Source organism: Terrapene carolina, unplaced genomic scaffold, assembly GCF_002925995.2.
Source record: "Terrapene carolina triunguis isolate 2854851 unplaced genomic scaffold, T_m_triunguis-2.0 Scaffold32448, whole genome shotgun sequence".
Classification (NCBI taxonomy): domain Eukaryota; kingdom Metazoa; phylum Chordata; order Testudines; family Emydidae; genus Terrapene; species Terrapene triunguis.
The window spans coordinates 3230-15596 of NW_020696799.1; the positions used below are offsets into that span (position 1 = coordinate 3230).

Here is a 12367-nt window from a genome sequence, read left to right on the forward strand (position 1 = left end):
GGGCTCTTGGTGGGGGGAACCCTTTGGGATTCCCAACCTGTCAGTCATGGTCTGGTGGGGATTCCTTGGCCGGTGGGGCTTTGAGGGGTATCTGGGGTCCCTGGCCAGGGACTCTGGGGGCTGCGTCCCAGGAATATCTGGTGGGACCCTGGCTGGGGGGTGTCTGGGGCCCCTGGCTGGGGGCTCTGGCAACTGCTACTAACCATGATCCTTCTCCCTGATCAACTTGTGCCAGAGTCCTGGCTCTAAGCACTGCCCGGCATTCCCCAGTCACATGCCCCATAACTGTGATAACTTTCTATCCACTTACCAAACACTGTTAGTGTGAAATCACAGATTTTGCTTTTCTCTTCTTTTGAAAACTGCAGGAACTTTCGGTTTTGTTTGGAAAATTTGTGCCCCCCAGTCCTTGTTCTCAATCTGGGGGGTGAGGGAGGTGGGAAGGGGGTTAGCACTGCCACACAATGGTCTCTTCTACAGCATTCTGGACTCATTTTTTCTGAAATCTGGTTTCATTGAGACAAAGGTTAATCAAGAGTCAGTGTATGGAAAGACAAGGAGTGACTCTAGATGGACAGTGGGGCAAATGAGATCAGCAATTCTCCCTGTGAGAATTAGCTGCTCTCCCCAGAGAGCTAAAGGAGGGAAGCTGCTCAAACGCTCTGTCCCTCTCTGCTGAGAATATTGGGGTTCAGCTTCCTGGGTCAGATGCTGCAGCCTCCATTGTGATCTGGGAGACCAGGCTTGGCAGCTGCTGCTCCCCCAGCGGGGGTTCTGTGCTGGGATGTGACCTTAATTAAAGCTGCTTCTCTGCCCGGCCCAGGTGATGACTTTCTCTGGCAGGTACTAGCCCCATAGGGCAGCCCTGAGCCCTGTTAATACTAAATTCTGAGCCAGACATTCCAAGTAACTGAAAGAAACAAAAGGAAAATGCTGGGGGTCTGGCCTTAAAATGACTCTACACAAACAGACACCCCTCATTTCTTATCCCATTCGCAATTGCAGGAGCAAATCCAGCCATGGGGAGCAAACAACCCAGGAATGGGACTTTCCTCCCAGACAGACAGGGAGAGAGGACAGGGAAAAAGAGAGAGGAGAGACTGAAAGGGGCCGTGGGAGAGAAGAGTTTTGAGAGAGATTTCCAGATCTCTAATCTGCCCAGACAGATGTATTACTGCACCCTGGATAGAGTCACTTTCCTGTGGAAAAGGTGAGGATCAGACAGAGGAAAATCCAGTTCCTGACTCCATATCCCTCCTGCTGGGGTGTGGCTGCTGTGGTGTCAGTGTCTGAGAGAATCCCCCACAGTGAATCCTTTGGTTCTGCTTTTTTCTAGCATTGTGTTCAGAGACTTTGTTATGGGATGGGGAGAGGGAGAAGGGAGGTTAAAAATGTCTCTGGGCTTAGCCTGGCAGGAGGGGCCAAGTCTACACTGTATAAAGAGATCAAGCCTTTCTCAGCATGGTAGAATCTAGGGTGTCTGTCTGCAGGGAAAGGACCTGGGGGAATCGTGCTGTGAAATTAATTAAAGCCTGTTCTGAAACCACAACTGTCCTTCTCACCCTGCCAGGCTGCAGAATGACGTCCATGTTTCGCTCCAGTTCATCCCGTCCTCTCATTGGACAGGGTAGAGAAATGGCTGCAGAGGAGCCAGTTCAGGTAGGTATTATCAGGGGGTTGCTGGTGGGAGAGGGACAGCAAATACACCGGAGATGGGAAGGTTTGTACAGTCTGGTCTGGAGGTTGGAGCAGGGCAGGAAATGCACAGGGTGGAGAAAGGGAGGAGGACAGCGTGTGGTAAACCTGCTGGGAGTTGTTTAATAACACTGCTCTACAGCCAAAATGCTTCTGAAATAAATGTAGTCAAACTTTACTAATTCTGGGTCACTGAGAACGAAAATGATGCTTAAAATTGTTGATTGGCTCTAGTTTTCAAGATATGCTATTGGGTCAGTATATACGACCCTTGACTTGGGAGTGGCGGAGGATAAGTGAGTTATAAAGGGAAAGGATCTCAATTTAAACCAGAAATGACTAAAATACATCTTTGACTGGATCTATGAATAAATCTATGACTGGGTTTGGACAGTACTTGCTTTTTAGGCAAAACAATGAATGATGCAATCTGAAGCTGGTATTGCGTCATACATGATATGAATTGCATCATGTTATTCCTAGAAGTCATGGATGATGCAATCATAACGAAGCTTACATCACTCTGCTGAACAAATTGCCCTATATCAGCTCTAGAAATCATACAGTGTCGTGCTCTCTTATTTGTCAGTGTTTGATTTTGCAAAGGGACACATTTCTGTTTAGCCAAAGTGAGCAGAGATGCCTCGTACTTGTGTGAACAGTGCAGATAACTTCTGCTATGTTTGTGGTGAAGTGACTTTTGCATCACAAAAGCGCAGTATAACCACTATGGTTAAGAAAGCTTATCACCTTTATTTTGGCTGCAAAATTGGAGATCAGGACAAGAGGTGGGCCCCACACATATGCTGCAAGACGTGTGCAACAAATCTTTGCCAGTGGTTGAACAGGAAAAGGAAATCTATGCCTTTTGCAGTGCCAATGATTTGGAGAGAGCCAACAGATCATACCAGCAATTGTTACTTCTGCATGGAGCCTCCAGTTGGGAAAGGTGTGTCAAAGAAGAAAAAGTGGACTGTGCATTATCCAAACATTCCATCAGCTATACGCCCAGTACCCCACGGAGAAGGACTGCCGGTTCCTGATGCACCAGAATCATTCTCACTTGAGTCAGATGAGGAAGAGGATGAAACTTCTGGTCCTGAACCATCAATGTCACCGGACCCACATTTTCTCCCATCCTCCTCCTCTGAACCACACCTCATAACACAAGGTGAACTGAATGACCTTGTCAGGGATTTGGAACTACCCAAGAGTAAGGCAGAGCTGTTGGGCTCCAGACTACAGCAGTGGAATCTCCTGGCAGGTGATGTTAGGGTTTCCATGTTCCGTGACCGTCAAAAGGATCTTGTCCCATTCTTCTTCATGGAAGGTGATCTTGTAGCCTGCAACAACATCAATGGTGTGATGGCAGCCCTCAACATCGTTCACGATCCAGATGAGTGGAGACTGTTCATTGATTCATCGAAGACGAGTCTTAAAGCTGTTTTACTGCATAATGGCAATGTTTTGCCATCAATTCCAGTTGGTCATGCAGTCCATATGAAGGAAACCTATGACAACATGAAACAACTTTTGAGGTGCATAAACTATGACCAACATCAGTGGTAGCTTTGTGGTGATTTGAAGGTTGTTGCTCTCTTGCTTGGTCTGCAGACTGGATACACAAAGTACTGCTGTTTTCTCTGTGAATGGGATAGTGGTGCAAGAGATTCCCACTACATCAAGAAAGATTGGCCACTCGGACAGTCATTGGAGCCTGGGAGGAAAAGTGTTCAGCATCCACCACTTGTTGAATCAAGGAAGATTTTGTTACCATCCTTACACATCAAGCTGGGTCTGATGAAGAACTTTGTCAAAGCCATTGACAAAACACAAGCAGCTTTCAAGTACCTCCGTGGAAAATTTCCAAGGTTAAGTGAAGCTAAGATAAAGGAAGGTGTCTTTGTTGGTCCTCAGATTCGTGAACTTCTTCGAGATGATGAATTTGACCATGCACTGCGTGGCAAGGAAAAGACGGCATGGAAAGCCTTCCAGTTAGTGGCAATACATTTTCTCGGAAACAACAAGGGAGACAACTACAGGTTGTTGGTGGAAAACCTCCTCAAGGCATACAAAAGCCTTGGTTGCAACATGTCACTAAAGATACATTTTTTGCACTCTCATCTAGATTTTTTTTCCACCGAACTGCAGAGCAGTGAGTGACGAGCACGGCGAGCGATTTCACCAGGACATTGCAACAATGGAGAAACGCTATCAGGGCAAATGGAGCCCATCAATGCTTGCAGACTATTGCTGGACAGTGACAAGAGATGCTCCATTTAATGAATACAAGAGACAAGCCAAGAAGCGCCGAGTAGACACTGAATAGGACTAAACTATGTATATAATAGTTTTTTGCCTTTTGTTTCATAATAAATTTGATTTATATAACCCTTTTGCTGATTTTTAAAGTGATACATAAACAGGACAGGTGAAATATTATCATGTAAAGCAACCATGAAAAGACCTAGGTTTACAATTTATGATTAAAACTCTACTATCTACACAATATAGATAGACACAAAATGTAAAAACTTAAATATCTTAGAAACAGTAGCCAATCAGTTGTTTTAATTGTCATATTTGAATTCAGCACATCAAAATACATAATAAATAGCACATTTTATCTCTGAAGCAGACGACTTCTCAAAAATTGTAGACCAGTGTAAGTGGCTTAGATTCTAGGAACAGACCCATGAGGTTCGGTGGTGGAAATGACCTAATTTGTTGAACAGAAAATAACCCACCTACATGGAGCTAGGAAAACTGACCAGACTCGTAGTGCTGAAGCCTGATCTAACTAACCAGTGGCTGCTGTGAGATAGGAAGGGGGCACCCACCAGTCAGGCTTAGGGGAGATTCCCCTCCCTTCATATCCAGCTCTTCAGAATGAGGAGGGTGTTGGGCTTCCTACCAGGGAGCTCTCCCTGGACCCTGCTTGGGGCTCCATCTCCTGTATCAGTCCTTGGCTAGTAGGTGTGTGATGGATCTGCTGGGAAAGCGGAAGGGCTCTCTCTTCGTCCCCTCACCCTGGTGTTTCCTGGATGCTCTGAGCAGGGTGGGGGTGGGACTTTGTTGACTGCAATTCACCCAGGGCTTCCCTTTGATGGGCTCCTCTCCCCCACAAATAGTGAGGCTGTCAGTGGAGCAGCAGGTACTGAGTGTTGGACTCTTGCTATTTCAGGGGCCGGTGACCTTCGAGGAGGTGGCTGTGTATTTCACCAGGGAAGAATGGGCTCTGCTGGACCCCGCTCAGAGAGCTCTCTACAGGGACGTCATGCAGGAGAACTATGAGAATGTGACCTCGCTGGGTAAGGGTTACTGTCCCCTTGATTCTTGGAAGGGGAAATGAAGAGTTAAGGTTCACGCCAGCCCCACAATGCCACCTCTACTCTGCCCAGTTTCAGCATCACCCCAATATGCCAGTGACACATATTACCAGAGACCCTCCCCCACTGCAGAACACTTGGGGAACAGAGCACAGGAGCAGTATCGCGCAGTGTCAAATATCTCCTGTTTGCTCAAGTAAAACTGAGCGTTAGGTGCGGCATAATCAACAGAAGCTTCCTACCCCTGACCTCTCAAACCCTGAGCCTTCTCCACCCAAACCTGAATGTGCTTGGGGTGTAACGAGCAGGCTGCTGGAGTCAGAGCTGCTGGTCCAGGCTTACGTATCACACAGACACTCGGTGCGTCCTTGAATCCTGGCTGGGGGTATCCAGAGAAGGAAGCTCAGTGGCAGATTTAATGTTAGTGGGGCCCTGTGCTCAGCTTCGTTTTTGGGGCCCCTCCTTGGGACCCAGGCAAGAAAAAGAACATTCTCTCTTATCTCCCCCTCACCCCGATTTTTCATTCTTTTTTTTCTTCATCCTCTTCCTGTAAGTAATAGGAAGTGAATGAAAATAAAGTGAGGTACCTTGATTGTTCTTGTAGTCTAACCGATTTTTCCACAGACCACTTGAAAATCGCTGAGGGTCTCTGTGCACCACTTAATCATCTTTCCAAATATTGTTTGTACCGTTAGCTAACTATTGTAAAGCGCTTTGGATAAGAGCCCTTTATAAAAAAAAAATGTAAAAAACGTTGGGATGCAGGGTCTGGCCAGGAGTTAGGGTGTGGGAGGGGGCTCCAGGCTGGGGCAGGGGGTTGGGGTGTGGAGCGCTTACCTGGGGCAGCTCCTGTTTCATGTGAGCAATGCAGGTGGGGATGTGGGGGGGCAAGAGTCGGGGGGGCAGGAGTCAGGGCTGGGGGTGTTTGGGGGGAAAGGGGTTATGGGCATTTGCAGGAATCAGGGAGGGCAGGGAACTGGGGTGTGTTTGAGAGGGGTGAAGGAGTAAGGGCTGGGTGTGTGTGAGGGGGTCAAGAGTCAGAGGGGGCTTGGTGTGTGTGAGGGGGTGCAGGAGTCAGGGCTGAGGGTGTGTGAGGGGGTGCAGGAGTCAGGGGCCTGGGGGGGTGTGGGGGCAAGAGGTATGGGGGGTTGCAGGAATCGGAGGGCAGGGGACTGGGGTGTGTGTGAGAGGGGTTAAGGAGTCATGGCTGGGCGTGTGTGAGGGGGTGCAGGAGTCAGGGAGGGCAGGGTGTTCAGGGTGCAGGAGTCAGGGCTGGGGGTGCAGAGTCTGGGAGGGAGTTAGGGTGCAGGAGCAGGCTGGAGATTGGGATGCAGGGTCTGGTCAGGTTTTAGGATGCAGGAGGGGGCTCAGGGTTGGGGCCGGAGGTTGGGGTGTGGAGTGCTTACCTGGGGCAGCTCCCATTTGGTGCGAGGGGTGCAGATGGCAATGTGGGAGGGGGTGCAGGAGCTCCCATTTGGTGTTCGGGGTGGGGGTGAGGATGTGGGTGGGGTGCAGGAGTCAGGTCTGGGGGTGTGGGCTGGGGTCGTGGGAGTGCTCCCAGCCCCCTACCCTGAGTGGCTCACAGCAGGGGCTAGGGTTGGGGGGGTGTATGTGATAGGGGAGTGCTTTGTAAAGCAGTGAGCAAGCGACCAGGGAGCTTTGCGAACAGGGCTGCTAACAGGGAGTTTCGTTAGGGAGTTTGGAAGGGGAGTGGGAAGGGGGCGAGGTACTCTTGCCATTCTTTAAAACATTTAAGCTATAATACAAACATCTTGATTTAAACAAAACCCCTATTGTTAACCTAGGTAGCTGTAAGAGAGAATGCAGACAGAAGCCCAGCAGCAGACTGGGGGCTATCCTGTTTATTGCACTCAATGTAGCATGTATGTTTACCTGCCCTGTGGGCAGGTGGCGTATGTGTGCATTCGGTGCAAGGAGCTCCTGGCCCTCAGAGACAGCATGGAGGCTTTGGAGGCCAGGGTGGTGGAACTGGAGACACTAAGGGAGGCAGAGAAGTATGTTGATGAGGCTTTCCGGGAAACTGTAGATTTCTCTCACCTCTGGATAGACAGCCCCTGCGCTATTGAGGAGGATGAAAGGCCCAGGGAAGGAGAGCAGTCAATGGGAGCAGAGGGAAACCTTTCCATAGTTGGGACCCTCCTTCCAGATAGTGTTGGGGTAACCTCTTGCACTGAGGTTACCTCGCCAGGGGAAGGAACTCCAGTCATTAAGAAAAGGCAGCTGTAAGTAATGGGAGATTCGATCATTAGAAACAAGGATAGCTGGGTTTGTGATGACCGGGAGAATCGTATGGTGACTTACCTGCCTGGTACAAAGGTTGCTGATTTCTCGAGGCATCTAGATAGATTTATGTGTAGTGCTGGGGAGGAGCCGGTGGTCGTGGTACATGTAGGCACCAATGACATAAGGAAGGGTAGGTGAGATGTCCTGGAGGCCAAATTTAGGCTCCTAGGAAAGAGACTGAAATCCAGGACCTCTATTGTGGCATTCTCAGGGTATGTCTACACTACGAAATTAAGTCGAATTTATAGAAGCCGGTTTTATAGAAATCGGTTGTATACAGCCGATTGTGTGTGTCCCCACATAAAATGCTCTAAGTGCATTAGTTCGGCGGACCACGTCCACAGTACCGAGGCTAGCGTCGACTTCCGGCGCATTGCACTATGGGTAGCTATCCCACAGTTCCCGCAGTCTCCGCCGCCCATTGGAATTCTGGGTTGAGACCCCAATGCCCGGATGATGCAAAACAGTGCCGCGGGGGGTTCTGGGTACCTGTCGTCAGGCCCCTCCCCCTCCGTCACAGCAACGGCAGACAATAGATTCGCGCCTTTTTACCTGGGTTACCTATGCAGACAACATACCACGGCAAGCATGGAGCCTGCTCAGCTCAGCTCACCGTCACCATATGTCATCTAGGTGCCGGCAGACGTGGGACTGCATTGCTACACAGCAGCAGCAGCTAACTGCCTTTTGGCGGTAGATGGTGCAGCATGACTGGTAGCCTTCATTGGCGATCTGGGTGCCAGCAGCCGTGGGGCTGGCAGCCGTACGGCTGCATTGCACCAGCCCTTGCCTTTTGGCAGTAGATGGTTTATTACGACTGGTAACCGTCCTCGTTGGACAGCAGTGGCTGTCGATCATGGGCACCTGGGCAGACAATGATGGTTATCAGTCGTAGTATACTATTTTCTGCCAAGCACCCAGTTTTCTGCTAAGCACCCAGAAGAGGCCGAGGGCGATCTGGGTGCTGGCAGACATGGGGCTGGCAGACGTGGGTCTAGATTGCTACACAGCAGCAACCCCTTGCCTTGATGATGATGGTTATCAGTCATAGTATGCGAAGTATGGGGCAACATTGCTACACAGCAGCAACCCCTTGCCTTTTGGGCAGTAGATAGTATATTACGACTGGTATCCATCGTTGTCATACTGCAGTGGGTATCAGATTGTGCAGTAGACCTGAAGGCTAACTGCCAAGCGCCCAGTATTTGCTGCCAAGCACCCAGAAAATGCCGAGGGCTATCAGTCATGCTGCACCGTCGTCTTAAGATGTAAAAAATAGATTTATTCTGTATTCATTTGCTTCCCCCCTCCCTCCTGCTAAACCCAGGCTTTTGAGTTCAATCTTTGGGGGGGGCCATTCTGTGTGACAGTTGTTTGTATTTCTCCCTGATGCACAGCCACCTTTCTTGATTTTAATTCCCTGTACCTGTATGCCATGTCGTCACGCGCCCCTCCCTCCCTCCCTCCCTCCCCTAGTCTGTCAGATACTAGTTTTGCGCCTTTTTTCATACCAGGCGCCATAGCTAGCACTGGGATCATGGAGCCCGCTCAGATCACCGCAGCAATTATGAGCACTATGAACACCACGCGCATTGTCCTGGAGTATATGCAGAGCCAGGACATGCCAAAGCAAAACCGGAACCAGCCGAGGAGGTGGCGATTAGAGCGCGGCGACGAGAGTGATGAGGAAATGGACATGGACCTAGACCTCTCACAAGGCAGAGGCCCCAGCAATGTGGAAATCATGGTGTTCCTGGGGCAGGTTGATGCCGTGGAACGCCGATTCTGGGCCCGGGAAACAAGCACAGACTGATGGGACCGCATCGTGCTGCAGGTGTGGGACGATTCCCAGTGGCTGCGAAACTTTCGCATGCGTAAGGGCACTTTCATGGAACTTTGTGACTTGCTTTCCCCTGCCCTGAAGCGCCAGAATACCAGGATGAGAGCAGCCCTCACAGTGGAGAAGCGAGTGGCGATAGCACTGTGGAAGCTTGCAACGCCAGACAGCTACCGGTCAGTCGGGAATCAATTTGGAGTGGGCAAATCTACTGTGGGGGCTGCTGTGATCCAAGTTGCCAGGGCAATGAGAGACCTGGTGATATCAAGGGTAGTGACTCTGGGAAACGTGCAGGCCATAGTGGATGGCTTTGCTGCAATGGGATTTCCAAACTGTGGTGGGGCGATAGACGGAACCCATATCCCTATCTTGGCACCGGAGCACCAAGCCACCGAGTACATAAACCGCAAGGGGTACTTTTCAATGCTGCTGCAAGCCCTGGTGGATCACAAGGGACGTTTCACCGACATCAACGTGGGCTGGCCGGGAAGTGTACATGATGCTCGCGTCTTCAGGCAGTCTGCTCTGTTTCTAGCTTTCCAGCTTTCTAGCTGGAGGAAGGGACTTTCTTCCCGGACCAGAAAATAACCGTTGGGGATGTTGAAATGCCTATCGTGATCCTTGGGACCCAGCCTATCCCTTAATGCCATGGCTCACGAAGCCGTACACAGGCAGCCTGGACAGGAGTCAGGACCTGTTCAACTACAGGCTGAGCAAGTGCCGAATGGTGGTGGAATGTGCATTTGGGCGTTTAAAAGCGCGCTGGCGCAGCTTACTGACTCGCTCAGACCTTAGCGAAAAGAATATCCCCATTGTTATTGCTGCTTGCTGTGCGCTCCACAATATCTGTGAGAGTAAGGGGGAGACATTTATGGCGGGGTGGGAGGTTGAGGCAAATCGCCTGGCCGCTGATTACGCGCAGCCAGACACCAGGGCGGTTAGAGCAGCACAGCATGGCACTGTGCGCATCAGAGAAGCTTTGAAAACGAGTTTTGTGACTGGCCAGGCTACGGAGTGAAACTTCTGTTTGTTTCTCCTTGATGAACCCTCCGCCCCTCCCCCCCCCCGGTTAACTCTACTTCCCTGTAAACCAACCACCCCACCCTCCCCTACCCTCCCCCCTTCAAGCACCAGTTGCAGAGGCAATAAAGTCATTGTTACTTCACATTCATGCATTCTTTATTAATTCATCACACAACTAGGGGGATAATTGCAAAGGTAGCCCGGGATGGATGGGGGAGGAGGGAAGGAAAAGGACACACTGCAATTTAAAACTTATCGCTATGGAAATCATCTAGGGTGGAGTGAGTGGGTGGCCGAAGGCCCCCCCCACCGTGTTCTTGGGCGTCTGGGTGAGGAGGCAATGGGACTTGGGGAGGATGGCTGTTGGTTACACAGGGGCTGTAGCGGCGGTCTCTGCTCCTGCTGGCTTTCCTGCAGCTCAACCATACGCTGCAGCATATCAGTTTGATGCTCCAGCAGCCGGAGCATCGACTCTTGCCTTCTGTGTGCAAGCTGACGCCACCTCTCATCTTCTGCCCGCGATTCAGCCCGCCACCTCTCCTCTCGGTCATATTGGGCTTTTCTAAAATCAGCCATTGACTGCCTCCACGCATTCTGATGGGCTCTGTCAGCGTGGGAGGCAGTCAGTAATTCTGTGAACATTTCATCACGTGTCCTTCGCTTTCGGTTTCGAATCTTCAGTAGCCTCTGTGAAGGAGACACATTTGCAGCTGGTGGAGGAGAAGGGGAGAGGTGGTTAAAAAAGATACATTTTAGAGAACAATGGGTACACTCTTTCACGTTAAATTTTGCTGTTCACATAAAACAGCACATGTGCTTTCGTTACAAGGTCGCATTTTTCCTCTTATATTGAGAGTCTCCTGGTTTGGTGTGAGAGATCACTCACGCAGTGCTAGGACACAGATTTCATCTTGCAGGCAGCCATGGTAAGACATACAGTCTTTGGGCTTTTTTAACCTTCTTAACATGTGGGGATGGTTTCAAACAGTACTGCCCTCATTTCCCATACCAAGCACCCGTTTGGTTGGCCATTTAAAATGGGTTTGCAATGTAAAAGGAGGGGCTGCGGTTTCAGGGTTAACATGCAGCACAAACCCAACTAATTCCCCTCCCCCCCACACCCAATTCTCTGGGATGATCACTTCACCCCTCCCCCCCACCGCGTGGCTAACAGTGGGGAATATTTCTGTTCAGCAGAGCAGGAAGGGGCACCTCTGAATGTCCCCTTAATAAAATTGCCCCATTTCAACCAGGTGACCATGAATGATATCACTCTCCTGAGGATAACAAAGAGCGATAAGGAATGGATGTTGTCTGCATGCCAGCAAATACCGGGACCATACGCTGCCATGCTTTGTTATGCAATGATTCCAGACTACGTGCTACTGGTCTGGCGTGGTAAAGTGTCCTACCATGGCGGACGGGATAAGGCAGCCCTCCCCAGAAACCTTTTGCAAAGGCTTTGGGAGTACATCCAGGAGAGTTTTCTGGAGATGTCCCTGGAGGATTTCCGCTCCATCCCCATACACGTTAACAGACTTCTCCAGTAGCTGTATTGGCCGCGATTGCCAGGGCAAATTAATCATTAATCATTAAACACGTTTGCTTTTAAAGCATGTGTAATATTTACAAAGGTACACTCACCGGAGATCCACTGTGTGCCCGCAGGGTCTTGGGTGAGTTCGGGGGTTACTGGTTCCAGGTCCAGGGTGATAAACATATACTGGCTGTTTGATAAACCGGTTTCTCCGCTTCCTTGCTGCTGTGAGCTATCTACATTATCTCCATCTTCATCTTCCTCGTCCCCCAAACCCGCTTCCCTGTGTGTTTCTCCATTGAGGGACTCATAGCACACGGTTGGGGTAGTGGTGGCTGCACCCCCTAGAATGGCATGCAGCTCTGTGTAGAAGCAGCATGTTTGCGGCTCAGCCCCGGACCTTCCGTTTGCCTCTCTGGCTTTGTGGTAGGCTTGCCTTAGCTCCTTAATTTTCACGCGGCACTGCTGTGTGTCCCTGTTATGGCCTCTGTCCTTCATGGCCTTGGAGACCTTTTCTAATATTTTGCCATTTCGTTTACTGCTTCGGAGTTCGGCCAGCACTGATTCATCTCCCCATATGGCGAGCAGATCCCGAACCTCCCGTTCTGTCCATGCTGGAGCTCTTTTGCGATCCTGGGACTC

At 50.2% G+C, this 12367-nt stretch overlaps 1 long non-coding RNA gene across 1 annotated transcript in view; it reads left to right on the top strand.

Moving 5' to 3' along the window:
• Window positions 1–4920, top strand: part of LOC112121574 — a 5418-nt gene extending 498 nt beyond the window's left edge. Inside the window, exons 2-3 of the long non-coding RNA XR_003370512.1 lie at window positions 1571–1659; window positions 4880–4920. This is a non-coding gene — a long non-coding RNA (uncharacterized LOC112121574). The remainder of the gene's footprint in view (window positions 1–1570; window positions 1660–4879) is intronic.
• Window positions 4921–12367: the final 7447 nt, after the last annotated feature.